General features: G+C 43.7%; 1 protein-coding gene and 1 long non-coding RNA gene across 16 annotated transcripts in view; one reads left to right on the forward strand and one right to left on the reverse strand.

The window, feature by feature from the left end:
* The window catches only part of CLASP1 (cytoplasmic linker associated protein 1), a 310,377-nt gene extending 289,353 nt beyond the window's left edge, over positions 1-21,024 (reverse strand). For all 15 annotated transcript variants that reach the window (XM_030916265.1, XM_010367499.2, XM_030916256.1 and 12 more), the window contains exon 1: positions 20,808-21,024. The gene's annotated coding sequence lies outside the window, so the exon portion shown is untranslated. The remainder of the gene's footprint in view (positions 1-20,807) is intronic.
* A 539-nt stretch (positions 21,025-21,563) lies between these two features.
* On the forward strand, positions 21,564-22,619 carry LOC104665607. The gene is made up of 2 exons (XR_004053219.1): positions 21,564-21,833; positions 21,919-22,619. It is a non-coding gene; the product is annotated as an uncharacterized LOC104665607 (long non-coding RNA).
* Positions 22,620-24,221: the final 1,602 nt, after the last annotated feature.

Here is a 24,221-nt window from a genome sequence, read left to right on the forward strand (position 1 = left end):
CAACGTGGTAAAACCCCGTCTCTACTAAAAACACAAAAAAATTAGCCAGGTGTGGTGGCGCATGCCTGTCATCCCAGCTACTCCCGATGCTGTGGCACGAGAATCACTTGATCTAGGGAGGCAGAGGTTGCAGAGTCAAGATCACACCACTGCACTCCAGCCTGGGTGACAGAACAAAACTCCTGTCTCAAAAAAAAAGGAATGTAATTGAATATAATCAACTGAACAATGTAATGGACTGCTGACGAAAATAAAAAGTAATAATATATAGTACAATTTGGCAACGTCTCTTGATCCAACCAGCCCAAATCTAAGAATGCATCTAAAGAAATAATTTATCGGCCGGGCGCGGTGGCTCAAGCCTGTAATCCCAGCACTTTGGGAGGCGAGATGGGCGGATCACGAGGTCAGGAGATCGAGACCATCCTGAAACCCCGTCTCTACTAAAAAAAAAATACAAAAAACTAGCCGGGCGAGGTGGCGGGCGCCTGTAGTCCCAGCTACTCCGGAGGCTGAGGCAGGAGAATGGCGTAAACCCAGGAGGCAGAGCTTGCAGTGAGCTGAGATCCGGCCACTGCACTCCAGCCCAGGCGAGAGCGAGACTCCGTCTCAAAAAAAAAAAAAAAAAAGAAATAATTTATCTGGCTCAAGCCTGTAATCCCAGCACTTTGGGAGGCCGAGATGGGTGGATCACGAGGTCAGGAGATCGAGACCATCCTGGCTAACACGGTGAAACCCCGTCTCTACTAAAAATACAAACAATTAGCCGGGCGAGGTGGCGGCGCCTGTAGTCCCAGCTACTCGGGAGGCTGAGGCAGGAGAATGGTGTGAACCCGGAAGGCGGAGCTTGCAGTGAGCTGAGATCCGGCCACCGCACTCCAGCCTGGGCGACAGAGCAAGACTCCGTCTCAAAAAAAAAAAAAAAAAAGAAATAATTTATCAAGTATGCTAAAATGGGCTGGGTGCCATGGCTCCTGACAGAGCGAAACTCCATCTCAAAAAAAAACAAAACGGTATACTAAACTGAACATATCAAGTTGTTCATTGTAGCTGGTCATCCTTTCTTTTAACTCTTTTTTTTTCTTTCTTTATTTTGGTCATCCTTTTTAAATGAAATAATCCTAAACGTTAATGAACAGGGAATTGGGAAATAAATTACAGGACATCCAAACAACAGCAAACCATGCAGTTACCAAGAATGATAATAAAAAATCTGTTCTCGTCGGGCGCAGTGGCTCAGCCTGTAATCCCAGCACTTTGGGAGGCCAAGGCGGGCGGATCATGAGATCAGGAGATTGAGACCATCCTGGCTAACACGGTGAAACCCCATCTCTACTAAAAATACAAAAATTAGCCGGGCATGGTGGTGGGCACCTGTATTCCCAGCTACTCAGGAGGTTGACGCAGGAGAATGGCGTAAACCCAAGAGGCGGAGCTTCAAGTGAGCCGAGATCGCGCCACTGCACTCCAGCCCGGGTGAAAGAGTGAGACTCTGTCTCAAAAAACAAATAAATAAATAAATAATAAAAATAAATTTTAAAAATCTGCTCTTATTGGTCTGTAAAGATATCTGCAATCATTTTAGTGAAAAAAGCAATCCAGAAAACAACAGAAAAGCAAACTAGGCCAGGAGCAGTGGCTCACGCCAGTAATCCCAGCACTTTGGGTGGCCGAGGCCGGAGGATCACCTGAGGTCAGGAAATTGAGACCAGCCTGGCCAAAATAGTGAAACCCCGTCTCCACTAAAAATACAAAAACTAGCTGGGCATGGTGGCGGGCACCTGTAATCTCAGGTACTTGAGAGACTGAGGCAGGAGAATCACTTGAACCCGGCAGGCAGAGGTTGCAGTGAGCCAAGATTGCAGCACTGCACTCTAGCCTGAGCGACAAGAGCGAAACTCCATCTCAAAAAAAAAAAATTAAAAAGTATTTATTTATATGCATCATGCATAGAAAATGTATGGAAGGGAACACACCAAAATGTTAATACTGTGTTTTCCCCCTTCTTATTGAGATGGAGTCTTGCTCTGTCACCCAGGCTGGACTGCAGTGACACGATCTCGGCTCACCGCAACCTTCGCCTCCCAGGTTCAAGCTATTCTCCTGCCTCAGCCTCCTGAGTAGCTGGGATTACAGGTGCACACTACCATGCCCAGCTAACTTTACATTTTTAGTAGAGACAGGGTTTCACCATGTTCGCCAGGCTGGTCTCGAACTCCTGACCTCAAGTGATCCATCCGCCTCCAACTCCCAAAGTGCTGGGATTACAGGCATGAGCCACCAGGCCCAGCCTCTATTCCTATTCTTTTTAGTTAAATCATAATCTCGGCCGGGCGCGGTGGCTCAAGCCTGTAATCCCAGCACTTTGGGAGGCCGAGACGGGCGGATCACGAGGTCAGGAGATCGAGACCATCCTGGCTAACATGGTGAAACCCCCATCTCTACTAAAAAATAGAAAAAACTAGCCGGGCGAGGTGGCGGGCACCTGTAGTCCCAGCTACTCGGGAGGCTGAGGCAGGAGAATGGCATAAACCCGGGAGGCGGAGCTTGCAGTGAGCTGAGATCCGGCCACTGCACTCCAGCCTGGGCGACAGAGCAAAACTCCATCTCAAAAAAAAAAAAAAAAAAAAAAATCATAATCTATCCAATAAATACCAGAAAGTTGTTTTTAAAGTTAAATCAAATTGTAATCCTGATATCAAAGTGCTGGGATTACAGGCATGAGTCACCGCGCCAGGCCTGAAATTACATTTTTAAACGTATTTTTAAAATACATATCGCAGGCTGGGCACAGTGGCTCATGCCTATAATCCCAGCACTTTGGGAGGCCAAGGTGGGAGGATCACTTGAGCTGATGAGTTTGAGAATAGCCTGGGCTACATACTGAGACCCCAGCTCTACAAAAAATACAAAAATCAGGCCGGGCGCAGTGGCTCACACCTGTAATCTCAGCACTTTGGGAGGCCGAGGCTGGTGGATCACCTGAGGTCAACAGTTACAGACCAGGTTGGTCAACATGGTGAAACCTTGTCTCTAGTAAAAATGCAAAAATTAGCCAGGTGTGGTGGTGTGCCCATGTAATCCCAGCTACTCGGGAGGCTGAGGTGGGAGAACTGTTTGAACCTTGGAGGCAAAGGCTGCAGTGAGCCGAGATCACGCCACTGCACTCCAGCCCAGGCAACAGAGGAAGATCCCATCTCAAAACGAATAAAATAAAATAAAATAAATAAAAACAAACAATATTAAAATCAGCCAGGCATGGTAGTATGCACCTGTAGTCCCACCCACCTGGGAGGCTGAGATGGGGGGATGGTTTGAGCTCAGGAAGCAGAGGTTACAGTGAGCCAAGATGGTGCCACTGTACTGTAGCCTGGGCGATAGAGCTTTGTCTAAAAACACAAACAAACAAACAAAAACGTATCTAGTGTTGCACATTGGATTTCATTAAAACTTCCAAGGTGAATAATCTGGGAATATCTATTTATATCAATGTTAAGGCACATAACTTTTAACCCAAAATGTCGAACTTCTGGGAATTTATTCCTATATGTGCAAAAATAATATAGAATTATTCTTTGCAGCATTGTTTATAAAAGCAAAAGATTAGATAAAACTAAATGTTCATCAACAGAGGACTCAGGAAATCATGATATGCCATGCAACAGCATACTATTCAGTCATACTATTCATTAAAAAAAAAAAAGGAGGAAGTCTTTAATGTACTGACATAGAATGATTTCCAAGATATACTAAGTTTCAAAATAGCAAAATGCAGCCGGGCGTGGTGGTTAATGCCTGTAAACGCAACACTTTGGGAGGCCAAGGTGGGCGGATCACCTGAGGTCAGGAGTTCAAGACCAGCCTGACCAACATGGAGAAACCCCATCTCTACTAAAAATACAAAATTAGCCAGGCATGGTGGCGCATGCCTGTAATCCTAGCTACTTGGGAGGCTGAGGCAGAAGAATCACTTGAACCTGGGAGATGGAGGTTGCAGTGAGCCGAGATCACACCACATTGCACTCCAGCCTGGGCAACAAGAGTGACACTCCGTCCCAAAAAAAGAAAAAAAAAAAGCAAAATGCAAAAGTAGTCTATAATCAGTCACAATCTGTACAAAAACGGAGAGAGGTATGTGTGCATATATGTATATATGTACGTGTGTGTATATATATGGGCTTTTTTTCCATGAATATAATTAATAACATTGGTTGGCCGGGCATGGTGCCCACGCCTGTAATCCCAGCACTTTGGGAGGCCAAGACGGGCGGATCACGAGGTCAGGAGATCGAGACCATCCTGGCTAACATGGTGAAACCCTGTCTCTACTAAAAATACAAAAAAATTAGCCAGGCGTGGTGGCAGGCACCTGCAGTCCCAGCTACTGCGGAGGCTGAGGCAGGAGAATGGCGTGAACCCGGGAGGCAGACCTTGCAGTTAGCTGAGATGGCACCACTACACTCCAGCCTGGGCTACAGATATAATATTAAAATGTCATGCATTTAACTAATAGTCCTATTTCTCACTTCTGGATAATTTAAGCAAGATGAAGCGAATTCTCATATAACTATAATACATTTACATTCACTTATAATAAAAAGAGAAACAAATATATCCCTTAGATACCTTCTTAAAACTTCTATGTTCAATAATGCACATAATAAACTTGTAACTACAATTCAAAATAATAATGCCATCACTATTAAGAAGCAAATGCAACAGCAACAAGTTTCCTAAAAGAACAATGTCTAACCTGCAAATTCCAAAACTGAATCACTGACCAGTTTATAATTCAAGTAAGGATCTGAAAATACAAGAGTCCTGATTTCATCAACATCTAGGACTCTCCACAACACGTTAGTTTCAAACAGCCTTCTTCTCTCAGCAAGAGTGCTTTCTTGTGTCTTATCTGCGGCCACTTCTCAAAATGAGACCATGACATTACTATAGCCAAAAGTCAATCTCCTTGTCTTACGGTGACAAGCTAGGTCCCCAGCCAACACTGCTCTCTCAAAAATGGAAGACAATAAAACAGACCCCAGAGTACCCCACCAGGAGAGTGTGCACCTGGTTCACGGCCTCACATCCTTCAGGCTAAAATAGGAAGGGGCCACATCTCTTCCCCTAGCCCCAGATTAGGATCCCATCCCTCTTCAGTTTTCCCACAGTAGCACGCTTAATACACAGAATAATAACCATTACTCGTCCACCTTCCCTCTAAGGCATGGAGCTCCTTGGAAACAAGGCTTAACAGCCTTTCTCTCTGCCCTTAAGCATAACAGCAAAGTTTGTTGAATGAAGATTTTGATCAAGTTATACAGTTTGTTCAATCTCTAGTAATTACCTAGGATATACCCTAGAATAATGCTCTTATTTTAATGTCAGCAGTTTCATTAACGACTGTCTGTTTTTAGGTCCATTTCTCATTAATGCCTTGTGTACACCCTTTTTGCATCACCTCCAGTCTCCCTACCCCACCCCAAAAGGTCTAGTAACCAGATGATTACAATGAGACGTTTCTAATCTCCCAGTGCTTAGTCATTCTTTCATGACTCCTTAAAATCAGTAACTCTACAATTAAACTAAATACTGTCCCCCTGTCCAAACAAATTCTCTTTTGGCCACTTCAGAAATCTACTGCATGTTCTGAAAAGAAAGACAGAATGGCAAGCTTTCTCCACTATATTTACTTTAGAAACACAGTCACAGATGACAAGAAATCTGCCTGGCACACCAATCACTGACAACAGGTACGCTGAATCAGCAGTAAGTCCAGACAGCTCACATTGAGAGCATTTTTTAGAGGGCTACCTTCCTCAGAATAGGATCCCATGTCTGGAGGGTAATTTATTAAATAAAAAGAATGCCTCTTCTGTCAAACTTTTTAGACAAAATATATGCACAAAAGTATAGCAATAGCTATAGATTCAGATACATACCAGTCCAACTTCTCCATAAAGAAGGATGGAGGTAGTAAAAAACAGTTTGCATCCCTCCTTCCTACTCTCCCTGGCAAAAATCATGCTTCCTACTAAGTGGGTTTAAACTCTTGTTAAATCACTCTCTTAGAGAGCTAGGCACTGTGGCTCACTCCTATAATCCAATCTCAGCACTTCAGGAGGCCGAGGAGAGAGGATAACTTGGAGCCAGGAGTTCCAGGCGGCAGTGAGCTATGATCACACCACTCTGCACTCCAACATGGGCAACAAAGTGAGATTGCATCTGAGAAGGAAAGGAAAGAAAAGGAAAGGAAAAGGAAAAGGGAAAGGGAAAGGAAAGGGGAAAGGGGAAAGGAGAAAGGAGAGGAAAGGAAAGGAAAGGAAAAGAAGAAAGGAAAAGGAAAAGGAAAAGGAAAAGGAAAAGGAAAGGAAAGGAAAGGAAAGGAAAGGAAAGGAAAGGAAAGGAAGAAATCCCTCTGTTGATTGACAATCATCTGGAAAGTATATGAAATACTGTATTTGCTCTGGCCTCTCTGATGTTGTTATGTTGCTTGGAATTAAAGAGAATACAATAATTCCTTCCTTTGTTTCCACTGTTAATAATAAATAGCTTCTAAAAAAGACAACAGATGAATAACCAACATCTCAGGTAATAAAAATGTTTACGTAACAAGATAATAAGAAATACCTACTTAAGAGACAAAATTTACTGGAAAAGAAAAAGCAAAGGCCAACCTTCAAGCTGAATCTTTCCCTTCATTGACATCTGGACTGTAGATTACAAAATGGACTCCCCAGGGAGGTCTGATCTCTTAGGGCAAGTAACATTAGCCACTACCAAACACTAAAGAGAGTGATGGAGGGAACTATGATAACACAGATTCGGAGAGAAAGATCAGAGACTTCACTAGTTAACTTTTGGAATTTCTAGACAAGAATTTTCTAACGCTGTTTATTTTAATTTTTTGTTAGAAAAGTAATACATACTCATTGTTCAAACTCAAAATAATTTTTGAAACTAAGAGCATTTGTCAAAAATGAAAAGGCAAGATCTAGACATACAAAATAACCTCTAAAATGAGTATATTCTCAATTCAAAATTCAGTTACCAGAATCTTAAATAAATAGTTAACAAATTTTCAGGCTAGGCGCAGTGGCTCACGCCTGTAATCCCAACCCCTTGGGAGGCACAGGCGGGCAGACTGCTTGAGTCCAGGAGTTTGAGATCAGCCTGAGCAATATAATGAGAACTTGTCTCTAAAATATAATAAATTTTCGAGGCCAGGCGCGATGGCTCATGCCTGTAATCCCAGCACTTTGGGAGGCTAAGGCAGGTGGATCACAAGGTCAGGAGTTCAAGACTAGCCTGGTCAAGATGGCAAAACCCTGTCTCTACCAAAAATACAAAAATTAGTCAGGCACACCACAGGCACCTGTAATCCCAGCTACTCAGGAGGCTGAGGAAGAACAATCGCTTGAACCCGGGGGGTGGAGATTACAGTGGGCCAAGATTGCGCCACTGCACTCCAACCTGGGTGACAGAGTGAGACTCCATTTCAAATAATAGTAATAATAATAAATTTTAGGGTGGGCACGGTGGCTCACGCCTGTAATCTCAACACTTTGGGAGGCCGAGGCAGGTGGATCACCTGAGGTCAGGAGTTCAAGACCAGCCTGACCAACATGGTGAAACCCCATCTCTACTAAAAAAATACAAAATTAGCAGGATGAGGTGGCTCACGTCTGTAATCCCAGCTACTCAGGAGGCTGAGGCATGAGAATCGCTTGAACCCAGGAGCCGGAGGTTGCAGTGAGCCAAGATCACGCCATTGCACTCCAGCCTGGGCAACAAGAGCAAAACTCCATCTCAAAAAAAAAACAATAATAATAAATTTTTAAAAAAATTTCAGACATCCATAAAATTAGCCCCATATTGTACTACCTAACTAGAGTTTACCTAAATACCATGTGTCACACACACAAAAAAGTCCTAAGGCATTTGAAAGACCCAGATACTATTGTCAATCCCTACATTTGGGAAAATGACTTAAAAGGACCTGAGTAAAAAACTTTGAAGATCTTTTTAATACACTGACCAGTAATTTTTTAAGAATGATTTTCTGCAACTACCCCAAATGTATTCACATAGATCTATGTTCAGCTTCACAATTCAGTCAATATAAGTTAAGCATACCACCTGTATGGTACTAGACTAGACACCAGAGTGATGTCCTCTTCTCAAGAGAAGAGGAAATTGAGAAAGAAAGAAATAGAACATATACGCTCCTACTCCAAAGGTCCTTACAATCGGTTTTTGGGACACAAACTATTTAAAAGTTAACTACACAAAGTTACAAGAAAGGAGAGAAATTCTTATTTATTAAGTGCCTCATATATCAAGCAGCAAAACAATAACACACACAAAACATTTTGTGTTTTGAGGGAAGAAAATAAGGAAGGAGGAGGAGGTTGAGAGGATAGGAAATGAAGTCAAAATCCCAAAGCAAACTATAAATGCCACTCAGTGATACAGAAAATAAGTAATTAAAACGTTTATATTGGTCTTCAACAAATGGTGCTAGTACAACAGGTTATCTACCTGAAAAAAAAGAAGTCAGACCCCTACCTCACACCATGTACAAAAATTAACTCAAAATGGATCAAGGACCTCAAAGTGAGAGCTAAAATTATAAAATCTTAGAGGAAAACATATGGATAAATTTTCACTACTTTGAATTTGGCAATAAATTCTTAGATATGCTAACATAAACAAAAAGCTTAAAAAAAAAAATAGGTTGGCGTGGTGGCTCATGCCTATAATCCCAGCACTTTGGGAAGCCGAGGCAGGTGGATCACCTGAGGTCAGGAGTTTGAGACCAGCCTGGCCAACATGGTGAAACTCCGTCTCTATGAAAAATACAAAAATTAGCCAGGAATGGTGGTTCATGCCTGTAATCTCAGCTACTCAGGAGGTTGAGGCAGGAAAATGGCTTGAACTCAGGATGTGGAGGTTGCAGTGAGCTGAGATTGTGCCACTGCACTCCAGCCTGGGCAACAGAGTGACATTCCATCTCAAAAAAAATGTTTTTTTTAAATTAAAAAAAAAAAAAAATCCTTTCCATAAAATATAACTTTAAAAAGAATAAAAAACAAAAAAGGAGATAACACAAGCAACAAAAGAGGACAATATAAAGAAAGTGATAAGACAACCTACCCAGTGTGAGAAAATATTTGCAAATCATATATCTGACAAAGGACTTGTAACCAGAAGATAAATCAATCGTAAAACTCAAAAACAAAAAGGCAAACAATTCAATTTAAAAATAAGAAACAGACTTGAACAGACATTTCTCCAAATAAGATATACAAATGACCAATAAACACATGAAAAGATGCCTAACATCTTAGTCATTAGGAAAATGAAAATCAAAACCAAAATAAGATACTACATATATTACAGAATGGCTATAATAAAAATTAAAATTAAAAAAAAACACACAGAAAATCACATGTTGGTGAGAATGTGGAGAAATTGGAACCCTTGTACATAGCTAGTCATAATGTAAAATGGTACAGCCACTGTGAAAAAACAGTTCAGCAATTGCTCCAAAAAGTTACAACACAGAATCACCCAAATGACCCAACAATTCCACTCCAAGGTATATACCCAAAAGAAGTGAAAACAGAGATTCAAACAGATATTGTACAACAGTGTTCACTGCACCATTATTCACAATAGCCAAAGAGCAGAAACAAGCCAACGTCCACCAACAAATTAATGGACAAACAAAATGTGGTATATCCATACAATAGAACATTACTCAGCAATAAAAAAAAAAAAGAATGGTGTTCTTTTTTCTTTTTTGAGACAGAGTTTTGCTCTTTTTGCCCAGGCTGGAGTGCAGTGGCACGATCTCGGCTCACTGCAACCTCAGCCTCCCAGGCTCAATCGATTGTCCTGCCTCAGCCTCCCAAGCAGCTGGGATTACAGGCACGCACCACTACACCCAGCTAACTTTTTGTATTTTTAGTAGAGACAGGGTTTCACCATGTTGGTGAGGCTGGTCTTGAACTCCTGACCTCAGGTGATCCACCCACCTTGGCCTCCCCAAATGCTGGGATTACAGGTATGAGCCACCATGCCCAGCCAAGAATGGAGTTCTGATACATGCTATGACACAGATAAACCTTGAAAACATTGCACAAACGGGGACAGGTGCAGTGGCTCACGACTGTGATCCCAACACTTTGGGAGGCTGAGCCGGGTGGATCACGAGGTCAGGAGATCGAGACCATCCTGGCTAACACAGTGAAACCTCATCTCTACTAAAAATACAAAAAATTAGCTGGGCGTGGTGGCGGGCGCCTGTAGTCCCAGCTACTCGGGAGGCTGAAGCAGGAGAATGGAGTCAACCCGGGAGGCGGAGCTTGCAGTGAGCCGAGATTGTGCCACTGCACTCCAGCCTGGGCGACAGTGCGAGACTCTGTCTCAGAAAAAACAAAACAAAACAAAACAAAAAAAACACTGTGCTAATGAAACAAGCCAGTCACAAAAGGAAAATATGGTATGATTCCATTTATATGAAATATCCAGAATAGGCAAATCCATTGAGTCAGAAAGTAGACTACAGGTTACCAGGTGCTAGGAGACAGAGGAATGGGCAGTTATTTCCTGATGGCTACAGAGTTTCTATTTGGGATGATGGAAAAGATTTAGAAACAGATTATAGCAATGGTGACACAACAGCATAAATGAATTAATGCTACTTAATAATGGTCTAGGCCAGGTGCAGTGGCTCACACCTGTAATGCCAACACTTTGGGAGGGGAATAAGGCAGGCAGATCACCTGAGGTCAGGAGTTCAAGACCAGCCTGGCCAACATGGAGAAACCCCATCTCTACTAAAAAATACAAAATTAGCCAGGCGTGGTGGCACATGCCTATAATCTCAGCAACTTGGGAGGCTGAGGCAGCAGAATCACTTGAACGCAGGAGGCGGAGGTTGTGGTGAGCCAAGATTGCGCCATGGCACTCTAGCCTAGCAACAAGAGGAAAACTCCATTCTCAAAAAAAAAAAAAAAAGGATTATAAATCATGCTACTATAAAGACACATGCACACATATGTTTACTGCGGCACTATTCACAACAGCAAACACTTGGAACCAACCCAAATGTCCATCAATGATAGACTGGATTAAGAAAATGTGGCACATATACACTTTGGAATACTACGCAGCCATAAAAAAGGATGAGTTCAAGTCCTTTGCAGGGACATGGATGAAGCTGGAAACCATCACTCTGAGCAAACCATCACAAGGACAAAAAACCAAACACCGCATGTCCTCATTCATAGGTGGGAACTGAACAATGAGAACACTAGGACACAGGGTGGGGAACATCACACACTGGGGCCTGTCATGGGGTGGGGGGCGGGGAGAAGGATAGCACTGGGAGAAATACCTAATATAAATGACAGGTTGATGGGTGCAGCGGGCCAGCATAGCACATGTATAACTATGTAATGAGCCTGCACATTGTGCACATGTACCCTAGAACTTAAAGTATAATACAAAAAAATGGTTTAAATGGACAATTTTATGTTATGTATATTTTATTACAATAAAACACTTAAAAGGAAAAAAAACTTTATCAGGTCTCCAGTCATCTGGATTGTCTAAGGTTAGATTTCATATCAGGAACTCAAATCTAAAAAGAACTGTACAGTCACTGATCTAATCCTCGTGGAAACCCTAGTCAGAAGTCTGCATCTCTACATCCCTCCTGACTAGTGAGTGGTTTCCAGATGCTGCCAGATAGTGGGAGCAGATCTTTCCCCAAGGCAGCCCACTGACCTTCATGAAGGAAGAACAACCTGAGCTGGAAAAAAAAAAAAAAAAAATGGGATAAATGAAGAGCATACTGAAGATTTTGAAAGCCAAATTCTGCTATTCTGCAGGTGTGTGACAATGAACAAATTATTCAACTTCTCCAAGTCTCTGCTTTCTCTCATCATAAAATGACAATAGCACCTGCCTTTAAATGTTACTGTAAGAACTGGCAGAAGTATACCTCTAGCACCCATCCAACTGCCTGGCAAATGGTGAGTGTTCTATCCCATGGTAATTGCTCATGTGACAATAGGTCTGTGTGCCACCTTTCGGCCAACCAAAGGCTGAGCAGGATATGGCTTGCGTTGGGAGAACACTATGACTTATCAGAACTTAAATAAAACAGCCACCAGCACCACAGAGAAACATCAGAGAAGGAGCTGCTTTTACGCAGTTCCACTCTCTTAGGAAAGACTGGTTTATTGTTCCAAGAACGAACCCAGCTACTCTTCATTTAGGAAGGCACTGCTACACAATTCATTCTCTCTACAACAGGCCTCTGTTGGCATGTCTGGGCTACTGTTCGTAAGAGTCTGCCTCTACCCACAAGAAAGACACAGTCTGTGAAGAAAATTAGCTAAAACGTACTCCCCAGAGAATGCTCTCAAACTTGTGTAGCCCCAGAAGCACTTGGGGAACCTGTTAAAAAAAAAAAAAAGGCTGGGCACGGTGGCTCAAGCCCGTAATCCCAGCACTTTGGGAGGCCGAGACGGGCGGATCACAAGGTCAGGAGATCGAGACCATCCTGGCTAACACGGTGAAACCCCGTCTCTACTAAAAAATACAAAAAACTAGCCAGGTGAGGTGGCGGGCGCCTGCAGTCCCAGCTACTCGGGAGGCTGAGGCAGGAGAATGGCGTAAACCCGGGAGGCAGAGCTCGCAGTGAGCTGAGATCCGGCCACTGCACTCCAGCCTGGGCGACAGAGCGAGACCCCGTCTCAAAAAAAAAAAAAAAAAAAAAAAAACAGGTATTGCCCACATCCACAGATATTCTGATTACTAAATATTTTACACAGGAGCCTAGCACACAACTGTTTAAAGAAACACTAGAAGGTAGGCCACAAAAATGTAATAAGATCACATTCTGATGTGGACAACTCCAACAATCTGTCCCACAAAGCAAAGGCTGCATTCGCCTCTATGCCCATCAAGAAATGCAATAATTTTGGTCATGCCAGACAGGATTGGACACCAAGGAAGTAACAGAGACCACCTGCATGTAATACCCAATGTGAGTTTCATACAGTTTCTTCATACTGAAAGCCCTCATGATTGCTTATTCTTTTTAAAAATAGATACAAAACGTAATGAAAAATAAAAATAATGTACCAGCTACACCTCATATAATAGCAAAAATATACTTAAATTATATTCACCAGAAGTTGGTAACATTTTTGTGAAACTAACACATCCTTAGATTGCTGGGAAAATTACTAAATGGTACAAATTTTTGGTAAGCCAGTGGCAATAAGTATTAAGTCATAAATATGAGGTTGGATGTGCTGGTGTATACCTACAGTCCCAGCTACTCAGGAAGCTGAGGCGGGAGGATAACTGAGCCCAGGAGTTCGAGTAGAATAGGCAACACAGCAAGACTCTGCTTCTTTAAAAAAAAAAAAAAAAAGGTCATAAATACCCTTCAATTCAATAATCCCCCTTCTTTGAATTTATCCTAAGGGAATAACACAGGAGAAACTATACAAAAATGACAGTCACTATTGGATTACATATAATAAAAAAATAAATAAATAAATAACTACTCAGACACAGTGGCTCATGCCTATAATCCCAGCACTTTGGGACAGTGAGGCAGGAGGATTGCTTGAGATCAGGAGTTTGAGACCAGCCTGGGCAATATAGTGGGACCCTGTCTCTACAAAAAATACAAAAATTGGCAAGGGTGGTGGCATACACCTTGCTAATCCCAGCCCATCAGGAGGCTGAGGTGGAAGGTCAAGGCTGCAGTAAGCCATGACCATACTACCACACTCCACTCTGGGCGACAGAGCAAGTATCTTTTCGCTTAAAAAAAAAAAAAAAAAGAAAGAAAGAAAATCTTCATGTCAAAACTCTCAGGCCAGGCGCAGTGGTTCACACCTGTAATCCCAGCATTTGGGAGGCTGAGGCAGGTGGATCACTTGAGGTCAGGAGTTCGAGACCAGCGTGGCCAACATGGTGAAACCCGGTATCTACTAAAAATATGAGCCGGGCATGGTGGCACACACCTGTAATCTCAGCAACTTGGGAGGCTGAGGCAAGAGAATTGCTTTAATCTGGGAGGCAGAGGTTGCAGTAAGCCGAGATCGTGCCACTGCACTCCAGCCTGGGCGTCAGAGTGAGACCCTGTCTCAAAAAAAATCTCAAACAGTTTACCAACATTTGCCATATTAACTCAAAATGACAAAGCTATTAAAACTTAAAATTACGTATACTATGTAATTATAAGAAAACCATTCATAAAACATAGAAGACCTAAAATTACTTACAAAAAGAATGGACACATGGACAGTCTCAAAGAGTGATACACTGGGAAGTAACAGCTCGTGTTGAAATGGTTTGATGTGGTTTTCCTCCACTGGTCTCTCAACTTTCCATATTATTGCTACATTATTGGAGTAAGACTAAATAAATTTAACTGATTCTGCCTGGAGAGTTAATTGGACAGCAGTGAGGAAAAGTCCTACACTGACCTCAGCTATCCTAAATGAAGACAGGCTTACCTAAATGCACCATGCTATCAGATGGCCACAAGGCCAGTTCTAGATTTCTGTCCCCAAAAGATCAATCTTAACAGATACACAAAAATATAAAACCTTGAATTTACTTTTTTTCCTTTGTTTTCTTTTCTTTACTCTAAAAGTAGTATTTTTCTAAAAGCAAGTATATACGCACTAAGGGAAAGGAGGAAATCTGATTTGACAGCTATTGGCATGGCAAAAAGACTAGAAGACTTCATGAGCCACAACTTCAATAAAAGCCGAGATGATGCAGCTAGGAAACAGTGCGGTTCACGTGAAAAGGACATTAAGCTGGGAGACAGAAGGCCCAGTTCTCATTCTAGATCAATCAGGGCGAATTTCACTTGCAGACCTTGATTTCTCATCTGCAAATTGATAGGATTGTGATGCTATTTCCCCTACCCATCTCATAGGACTTGGAGGGGAACCAAGATTATGACTGCAAAAGTGCATTAAAAATCATTTTTATCTTTTAAATCTGGCCATTATTATTATGAAGACAGTTATTTATAAATTTACCAAAAAAAGGGTAACAATGTGTAGAAGGATACATTCCAAACTGGTTAAGTGAGTGTTTTTCCAGGACTCTGAAATTGGGAGCCATGCCTTTACCTGTATCTGCATTGTTTGAATCTTTCAGGAAGATCTATTCATCTATTACTTGGGAAATTTTAAAATTTTAATTTGTAAAAGCTAATGATATCAAGCATGTAAAGTGCAGAGTTCTCTACCTCTGGGTCATCTAAGAATCATCTGGGGACTGTTAAAACTGTGGTCACCCAGGTACCATACAAATTCTCTAGGTAGAAGATAATAAAATGAGGCCAGGCTGCTTGTATTTTAACAAGGTCCCAAAGAGATTCCAGTGACTTGATTACTGCAACTATTACTACATGGTTATTAACTCCTACCACGTATTACCCACTTAACACATACCCGTCACTGCCCTCAACACTTTACATGTATTATCTCATTTAATCCTGACAACAACCTATAGGTAGGTGCTACAACTAACACTGCCCTCTCCTCACCCTCGGTTTAAAGATGAAGACACTAAAATTATTGAGATTATTTAGCTGGCCTAAAATCATAGCACTTGTAAGTGGCAGAGCCAGAATGCACAAGGAAATTCGAAAATCATTGATTCAGTTTCCTAACCTAAGAAAACAGCTGTATATTCTGCTCAGGTCGTATCTTCTGTTTTGTTTCAGACACTGCATTTAAAGGACATTAAAACAACAATAACAACTGCCAGGGGCGGTGGGTCACGCCTGTAATCCCAGCACTTTGGGAGGCTGAGGCGGGCAGAGATCGCCTGAGGCCAGGAGTTTGAGATCAGCCTGGCTCAACATGGTAAAACCCCATCTCTACTAGAAACACAACAAAAATTAGCCAGGCATGGTGGCACACGCCTGTAGTCCCAAGCTACTCAGGAGGCTGAGGCAGAACTGCTTGAACCTGGGAGATGGAGGCTGCAGTGAGCCGAGATCGCGCCACAGCACCCCAGCCTGGGCGACAGAGCAAGACTCCATCTCAGGGGAAAAAAAAAAACAGTTGGGCCGGGCTTCCTAGCACTTTGGTAGGCCAAGGCAGGAGGATGACTTGAGCCCAGGAGTTGGAGACCAGCATGGGCAACACGGTGAGACCGTATCTCTACAAAACATTTCTAAAACAAAATTTAGAAAATTAGCCAGGTGTGGTGGCGCATGCCTGTAGTCCCAGCTACTCAAGAGGCTGAAGCAGGCAGACTGATTAAGTCCAGAAAGTCAAGGCTGCAGTGAGCCGTGACCATGCCACTGCACTCCAGCTCGAGCAACAGAGCAAAACCGTCTCAAACAAAACAAAACAAAACAAAAAACAGAGTTCCCTAAAGAAAGCATGGTGAGCCATAACAAACCAGGAAAGAACTAACGATTTAGGGCTGTTTGCATACTTGCATTATAACCAGCCATCGATTCATGTTATAGTTGTCTCCGTAACTAGACTGCAAGCCCCTGAAGTGCAGGGGCCATGGATGTCTCTTCAACTGGACCCTCTTGGTACCTGGTGCTCAATTCAAGAGAGAGTTTAATAAACAATCAGTAAGTCCAGAAGTGTGATATCTGTCATGGGAAATATGAAGGGCTATTATGTGAAGAAGAAACAGACTTAATTCAGGTTGCTTCAGGAAGTATAAGTAAGGTCAATAGGTGAAACGGAGGGAGCAGACTGGAGTAGTCTAAAAACATTTCTGGTGCCGGGCGCGGTGGCTCAAGCCTGTAATCCCAGCACTTTGGGAGGCCGAGACGGGCGGATCACGAGGTCAGGAGATCGAGACCATCCTGGCTAACACGGTGAAACCCCGTCTCTACTAAAAATACAAAAAACTAGCCGGGCGAGGTGGCTGGCGCCTGTAGTCCCAGCTACTCGGGAGGCTGAGGCAGGAGAATGGCGTGAACCCGGGAGGCGGAGCTTGCAGTGAGCTGAGATCCGGCCACCGCACTCCAGCCTGGGTGACAGAGCGAGACTCCGTCTCAAAAAAAAAAAAAAAAAAAAAACATTTCTGGCAACCAAGACCTGTCCAGGGACAGATGCCTGCAGTTTGACACCAATGATCAGAATGTAGCAGACAAAAGGAAGGATGTTGGACTACCGGGCCTCTAACAACTCCTCCAAAGCTCACATTTTATTAGTCTATGTTAGGATACATTTGTTTATTCTTTCATACATTCTACAGTTTCCATTAGTTATACAAGTCACTTAGTCACTTAGTAAGCAACAGAGGACACCAATTGTGTTCTACAAACTCCCTGTGCCCTCAAAGATCTAGAGAAGAGTAAATGCACCAGAGTGAATCTAAGCAAGCAGGAAGGTGATATATACAACAGGAAGCAGCAAGGAGTGAGGAAACTTCCAGGCAGGAAACAAGAGAGAAGTTAACAAAGGTATTATGGAAGAAATGTCACCATTTGAGCACACCTGAGCTAGATCTTTAGGATCCATGAGGGGAGGTGGGAGGAGGGCTGTCATAAGAATGTGGGGAGGAAAATCACTGTGTGGCAGTAATGGTCTGGGCATAAAAGGGGCAGAAAAGCCCTGGGGAGGTGAAGAACAAGCGAGAAACAAGCAGTAAATGCTGGCATTTTAGAGGTCATTTAGTCAAACACATATACCCATACTTTGTCGATGATGCCCCGCTGGCAATGGCTAAAACGGTTAGTTCATTTTTTAAAATTACATCTTACAAACCAAAAACTATATCATCAATGATTTCTACTTCGCTTAGTTTTTGTTTTTAAGACTAACAGATCCTTCCCTTGTTTTGTTTTTGTTTTTAGACAGGGTCTCACTCTGTCATCCAGGTTATAGTGCAGTGGCATGATTTCGGCTCACTGTAGCCTCAGCCTCCCAGACTCAGGCGATCCTCCCACCTCATTTCCCCCTCCTCCGAATAGCTGGGACTACAGGTGCACACCACCATCCCCAGCTAATTTTTGTATTTTTTGTAGACAGACAGGGTTTCACCATGTTGCCCAGGTTGGTCTCAAACTCCATGCAACCCACCTGCCTTGGCCTCCCAAAATGCTAGCATTACAGATGTAAGCCACTGCACCCAGCCTCTTTTCTTGTATTCTAGGAAATCTTTTAAATGTTCTGGTTTTAAACATTTAAGTTTTACTTGTGTCTACTGTTTCCACTATTTGACAACTCGATGTAGTAACCAAAACTGACAGTTTCAGTAACTCAGTTGAACCCAATATTTGTAATCACTTAAATGTTTCTATTACCAATAGTACTACAAAATAAAAATATATATAATCTAAAAATTATTAAGAAGAAGATTGTTAAGAATAGACGGGTCTCAAACAGTAAATTTAAGTCTCAGGCCCAAGAAGCCATCTCACTCAACTTATAAATCATGACACTAAGCTACTTAAGAAAATAAACAAGACTGAAGCAAAAAATCTCAATCTAAAACCAGAACACGGGCCCAGCATGATGGCTCACGCCTGGAATCCCAGCACTTTGGGAGGCCAAGGCAGGCAGATCACCGGAGGTCAGGAGTTCAAGACCAGCCTGGACAACATGGTGAAACCTGTCTCTACTAAAAACACAAAAATTAGCTGGGCATGGTTGTGGGAGCCTGTAATCCCAGCTACTCAGGAGGCTGAGGAAGGAGAATCGCTTGAACCCGGGAGGTGGAGGTTGCAGTGAGCTGAGATTGCACCATTGCACTTCAGCCTGGGCGACAAGAGCGAAACTCTGTTTCAAAAATAAAAATAAATAATAAATAAAACCAGTAAACAAAATATAACACACTTAAATGACAAACTTAATGTTCTTCTGGCCAATCATTTCTCAACATCCCTGTCAAACTATTTTAAGCATCTGAAATCTTGCTCTATAAAAAGCAAGTTCCCATCATCTGAACTACACTTAAAGAGATCTATCCCACTAGTTACTGAAGCATAATACACCAGGCTTGAGAGTTTCACTTGCTATCAATTAAAAAAAAAAAAATGCTTACCTTTTTTACATAAATAAAGTTTAATCTGTAGGTTAATTCAAAAGCCTGACATCCTAGGAGATCTGGGTTTTCCGTTCTAACACAACTTTATGGTGAAAACTTAGCAAAAGCCTTTTCTGTATTTGCCAATTCAGTTATAACACAGAGGTACAATATTTGATACCTCCACCACCAACAAAGTCTTTTCTAAGGAGTTCTGACTTTGGTTAACCTTACTTGGGAGAATTAAAAGCTATGGCTGAAAACTCCTTCATAAAAACTAAAGCTTCAGAAGTCTAAAATGGTGTTACAATCTAACCCATAATAAACAATGAATTATAGAAACTGAGATTTGAGTAACAACTGCTAAAAAGGTGTATTACACAATTTAACAAGATAACCAAATCATCAAAATTTAAATCTTTCTTAACAAAGGTAAAAAATAAATAATATTCAGTACTCTGAGGCACTGTGCCACTTTTTATCTATACGGTCTCTACATCAATGTTGCTATTCTCCCACTCCCTTGATGAGCAAACAGAGGCAATGTCCGGGACCCCTCATATCGAAAGATCAGTTAACGTCGTAAATGATCACAGCAATAAAAACAATTTCTAATGCCAGAATTGAAAACAGACTGTGGCACCCAAATAGGGTCCAAGGTACATGGCGGCATGAAACTATTTCTCGCTTCTGACTCTTCTGCATCACTGTCTCCCAAAGGACTAGAGAATCTGAAGCTCTCATTGCCACATCTACAAATTAAAGTATCATGTTTAAAGAGCTCACAGTTTCTACGAATGGTCAGTATTTAATGAAAGCACCCCACTACACAGAAACTCACTCACCCAGCTGCAAACTCAGCTGCAAACTCACCACAGCGTGCCTTCAGACTCCACATTAATTTTTTTTTAATTTTAGAAACAACTATTTTAAAAAATATTATGTAATAATTTAAACTCTGGAAAGCCCCACACTCATCCCAGCAGCTCGTAAAATGGAAAGCAAAATTCGATTAGCTCCATTGTATCCAGCCAGGCTAACGTGCAAGATCACACACTCATCTTCGTCAGAGCGTCTCTGCCAATACCAAAGAACAACAAAGGCAAGTTGAGAAGTCTGCACAGGCTTAACTCAGCACTTGTTCGCTTTCCCAGCTTCAGAAAGAAGCTCTTCGAAGGCCCCGGGGACCAAGGGGACCTTGTGCATCCCATCAAGCCGGCCGCTCTGCTCAGCGCCGCTCGCGCAGCTTTTGTCTGGCCCGGTTGGGAGCCCGGGCCGCCCGCCTCCCGGCACCCCTTCTCTCTGGATCTTTCTCCACACCCATCACTCGCCGATGACTAGTTGTTGTGGGTTTCTCTCCCTCGCCCCCTCCCTCCCTTTCAAACGCGCCCCGGGCTCGCTGGCTTCTCCCACCAGGCCGGGGAGACTCGGGTTAGGAAGGGGGCCCGGGTGGGGTCTGGAAAAGGGAAACACAGAGGGGCACACAAAGCCGACTGACCCCACGGCCGATCCCCTCCCTCTGCAAAGCAGCCTGGGTTCAGCGACCTACTGGTTGGATAAACAACCCTCGCATCCCGCTCCTCGCCAGGCTCCCACCTCAGAGCCGCCCCATCCCCCCAAAGTGCACCCAAGAGCCGATGACAGCGCTGGACATCGCCCCCACCCAGACCCGGCGCCCGCCACTGCGCGGGAGGGGCCAGGGCCGCGGGAGGGCTCGGGTCTGACCCTCCACCCCCTGACCAGGTACTTACAGCCCTGTTTTTCGTTACTGTTGCCGCTGCGGACCAGAGAGCCGCCGCCTTCTCCTCCACCCCAATGAGGTTAAGCGCTTGGTGCGGGGATTAAAAAAAAAAAAAAAGGAAAAAAAAAAAAAAAAGACCGAGAGCGAGAGAGACGCCGAGGGCGCCTGCGCAGTGCGGTCCCCCTTTTTCTTCTTACCGCCACCGACCCAGCTGCACCATAGAGAGCGTAAACCGATACCAGAGAGGCGGTTGCCTCTCTATGGTAACGACCTGCGCACGCGCGGGCCTGGCCGTGTTAGGCTTCGCGGGCGTAAAGTCCCCGGGAGCTTTGCCCCTCACGGAGAACGTTGGTTGACCCTGATGGGTACCCGTAGGGTAAAGGTTTTGGGTTTTTTGTTTGTTTGTTTTAGGAAAGGGTGGCCCGAGTGTAGTTAAGCCCCTTGGAAAGTTGCGACAAAACTCGAGTTACACAAGGAAGGTCGGAACTAAGTGGCCACAGCAACAATGCACCAGCAATCAGGGAGCGTGATAGGAAGAGCTAAAGAGGAGTCGGGAAACCCTAGGTAAAAGTTGTCCAAGTGGAACTTCCTTTGGTCGGGGGTCTGATACTCGAAGGAAACGGTCTTTCACTTCTGGGTTGGGACGTCCGCCTACAAGGCGACTGCAATGAAGGAAATTGTGCCCTGCGACTTCCCGTAACAGAGCTGTACGTCCACTCTCCCTTTTCCGAGCAGGCGCGGACGCTTGTGCCGGAAGTAAACTTTTTTAACGGTTCTTTACCTTTTGGGGAGGGGAGACAGCCCGGAGAAGGCTTCGGAGAGCCTGGAGTCGGCTTGCGAGCAGGGTTTCTTACTTGAGCCCCTCCACAAATAAACGCTCCTTCGCTCCTCCGTCGCGTGCGTTTCCCTGGGAAAATAAGTAGGAAAGTGGTGGCTTTTATTTTTTTAAGACAGGATCTCACCGCCGTCGCCCAGGCTGGATGGAGTGCAGTGGGCGCGATCACGGCTCACTGCAGCCTCGACCTCCCAGGCTCACGTGATCCTCCTGCCTTAGCCTCCCGAGTAGCTGGAATTACAGGCGCGCACCACTACTCCCAAGTACTTTTTGTGTATTTTTGTAGAGATGGGTTTCACCATGTTTCCCAGCCTTGTCTCAAACTCCTGACCTCAAGTGACCTGTCTGTTTGGGTCTTCGAAAGTGCTGGGACTGCAGGAGTGGGTCACCACATCCGGCCCGGGAAGTGTTTTGGAGGGTAGAAAACTGCAAATTTTAGTGCTGCTTTCAAGGATTCCGAAGGACGCACAGTTTTGCCGCATCAGGCTCCTATGAGCGCCGGTAATTTGATGTGTTGGGATGCACTGCCTAGTGCGTCGTTTTTACTGGAGGAGCTTGTGTGCGGAGCTCCTTGCTAGTATCATGTGTATGTGTTGGGATGGGAGAGAAGTGCAGGAGAACTGTGAGATGACGCCCCCTGATCCTCAGGGTCTTAAGAGGTATGGTCGGAGAGGCTAAGCTAAAGCATGAAAGCCATGTGTAGGCCCTTCTGTGTAGTGTAGAAAAGGGAGAGAGGTCTGTGGTTTCAAAGAATAGGGATGACATGGAGGATGCGACTCCTGGTTGGATCTGTAAAGTAATGTCTTTGGGACGAAAGCACGTGCAACCTTTTGAAAATGGATGGGTGATAATGGAAGACCATTCCAGAGAAGAAACACCGTGGTGCAAAGGCTCAAGAGGCATACTGAAAGTACAATGAAGAGATCAGTCTAACTGAAATGGGAAAAATAGAAACGAGAAAAAAAGTAAGATTTCATGAGAAAGATGAAATAGATTTTTAAATTTTTTTTATCGACACAACAAAATTTATCCTCTTAGCCATTTTTGAGTGAATAATTCGTTAGTATTAAGTACATTTACCTTGTGCAGCCAGTCCCCAGAATTATTTTCATCTTGCAAAACAAAGCCCGCACCCATTAAACAATTTCTCATTCCTCATTTTCCGGCCAGCCTTGGTAACCACTATTCTAGTTCTGTCTGTATGAGTTTGACTACTTTAGGTATCTCATGTAAGTGGTATCATACAGGCCGGGCGCGGTGGCTCAAGCCTGTAATCCCAGCACTTTGGGAGGCGGAGACTGGCGGATCACAAGATCAGGAGATCAGACCATCCTGGCTAACACGATGAAACCCCGTCTCTACTAAAAGATACAAAAAACTAGCCGGGCAAGGTAGCGGGCGCCTGTAGTCCCAGCTACTCGGGAGGTTGAGGCAGGAGAATGGCGTGAACCCGGGAGACGGAGCTTGCAGTGAGCTGAGATCCGGCCACTGCTCTCCAGCCTGGGCGACACAGCGAGACTCCGTGTCAAAAAAAAAAAAAAAGTGGTATCATACAGTATTAGTCTTTGTGATTGGCATATTTCACATAGCATAATCTCCTTGTGGTTTATCCATGTTGTAGCATGTGTCAGAATTTCCTTCCCTTTTAAGACTAAATAATATTTCATTGTATGTATATACCATCTGTGTTATTTCCACCTTTTGGCTATTGTGAATAATACTGCTTTGAACATGAATGTACAAATATCTCTTCAAGATCCTTTTAGGCTGATACAGAGATAGTAAGTTATCGTGATTGTTCACTGTCAGTTACAGACCAAACTCCTTATTCAACTTGTGCTCCACTTCCCACCACTGCACTTGACTACTCTTAAACAAAAAGAAAAGCCCTGATTTTAATAGATTGTGGGGCCAGACACTGTGGCTCATGCCTATAATCCCAACACTTTGGGAGGCCGAGGTGGGTGGATCACTTGAGGTCATGAGTTTGAGACCAGCCTGGCCAACATGGTAAAACCCCGTCTCTACTAAAAATATAAAAATTAGCTGGGTGTGGTGACACACACCTGTAAACCCAGCTACTCAGGAGGCTAAGGCAGGAGAATTGCTTGAACTCAGGAGGTGGACATTGCAGCCGACCAAAATCTTGCCACTGCACTTCAACCTGGGCGACAGCGAGACTCTGTCTCAAAAATTAATAATATTAATAGAACGTGGGAGATTTGAAACCAAGTGTAGAAATTCATACTTGACATTGTTTGAGGTCCTTGACTAGGCATAGTAACATGGTAAACTGTTTTGGGTTTGTTTGTTTGGTTTTTTCCGAGACTTAGTCTCCGTCTGTTGCCCAGGCTGGAGTGCAGTGGTGTGATCTCAGCTCACTGCAACCTCCGCGTCCTGGGTTCAAGCAATTTTCTTGCCTCAGTCTCCTGAGTAGCTGGGACTACAGGCACATGCCACCAGGTCCAGCTAATTGTTGTATTTTTAGTAGAGACAGGGTTTCACCATGTTGGCCAGGCTGATCTCAAACTCCTGACCTCAAGTAATCCACCCACCTCGGCCTCCCAAAGTGTTGGGGTTTCACCATAT

This window comes from Rhinopithecus roxellana, chromosome 14 (assembly GCF_007565055.1).
Source record: "Rhinopithecus roxellana isolate Shanxi Qingling chromosome 14, ASM756505v1, whole genome shotgun sequence".
Taxonomy (NCBI): Eukaryota; Metazoa; Chordata; class Mammalia; order Primates; family Cercopithecidae; genus Rhinopithecus; species Rhinopithecus roxellana.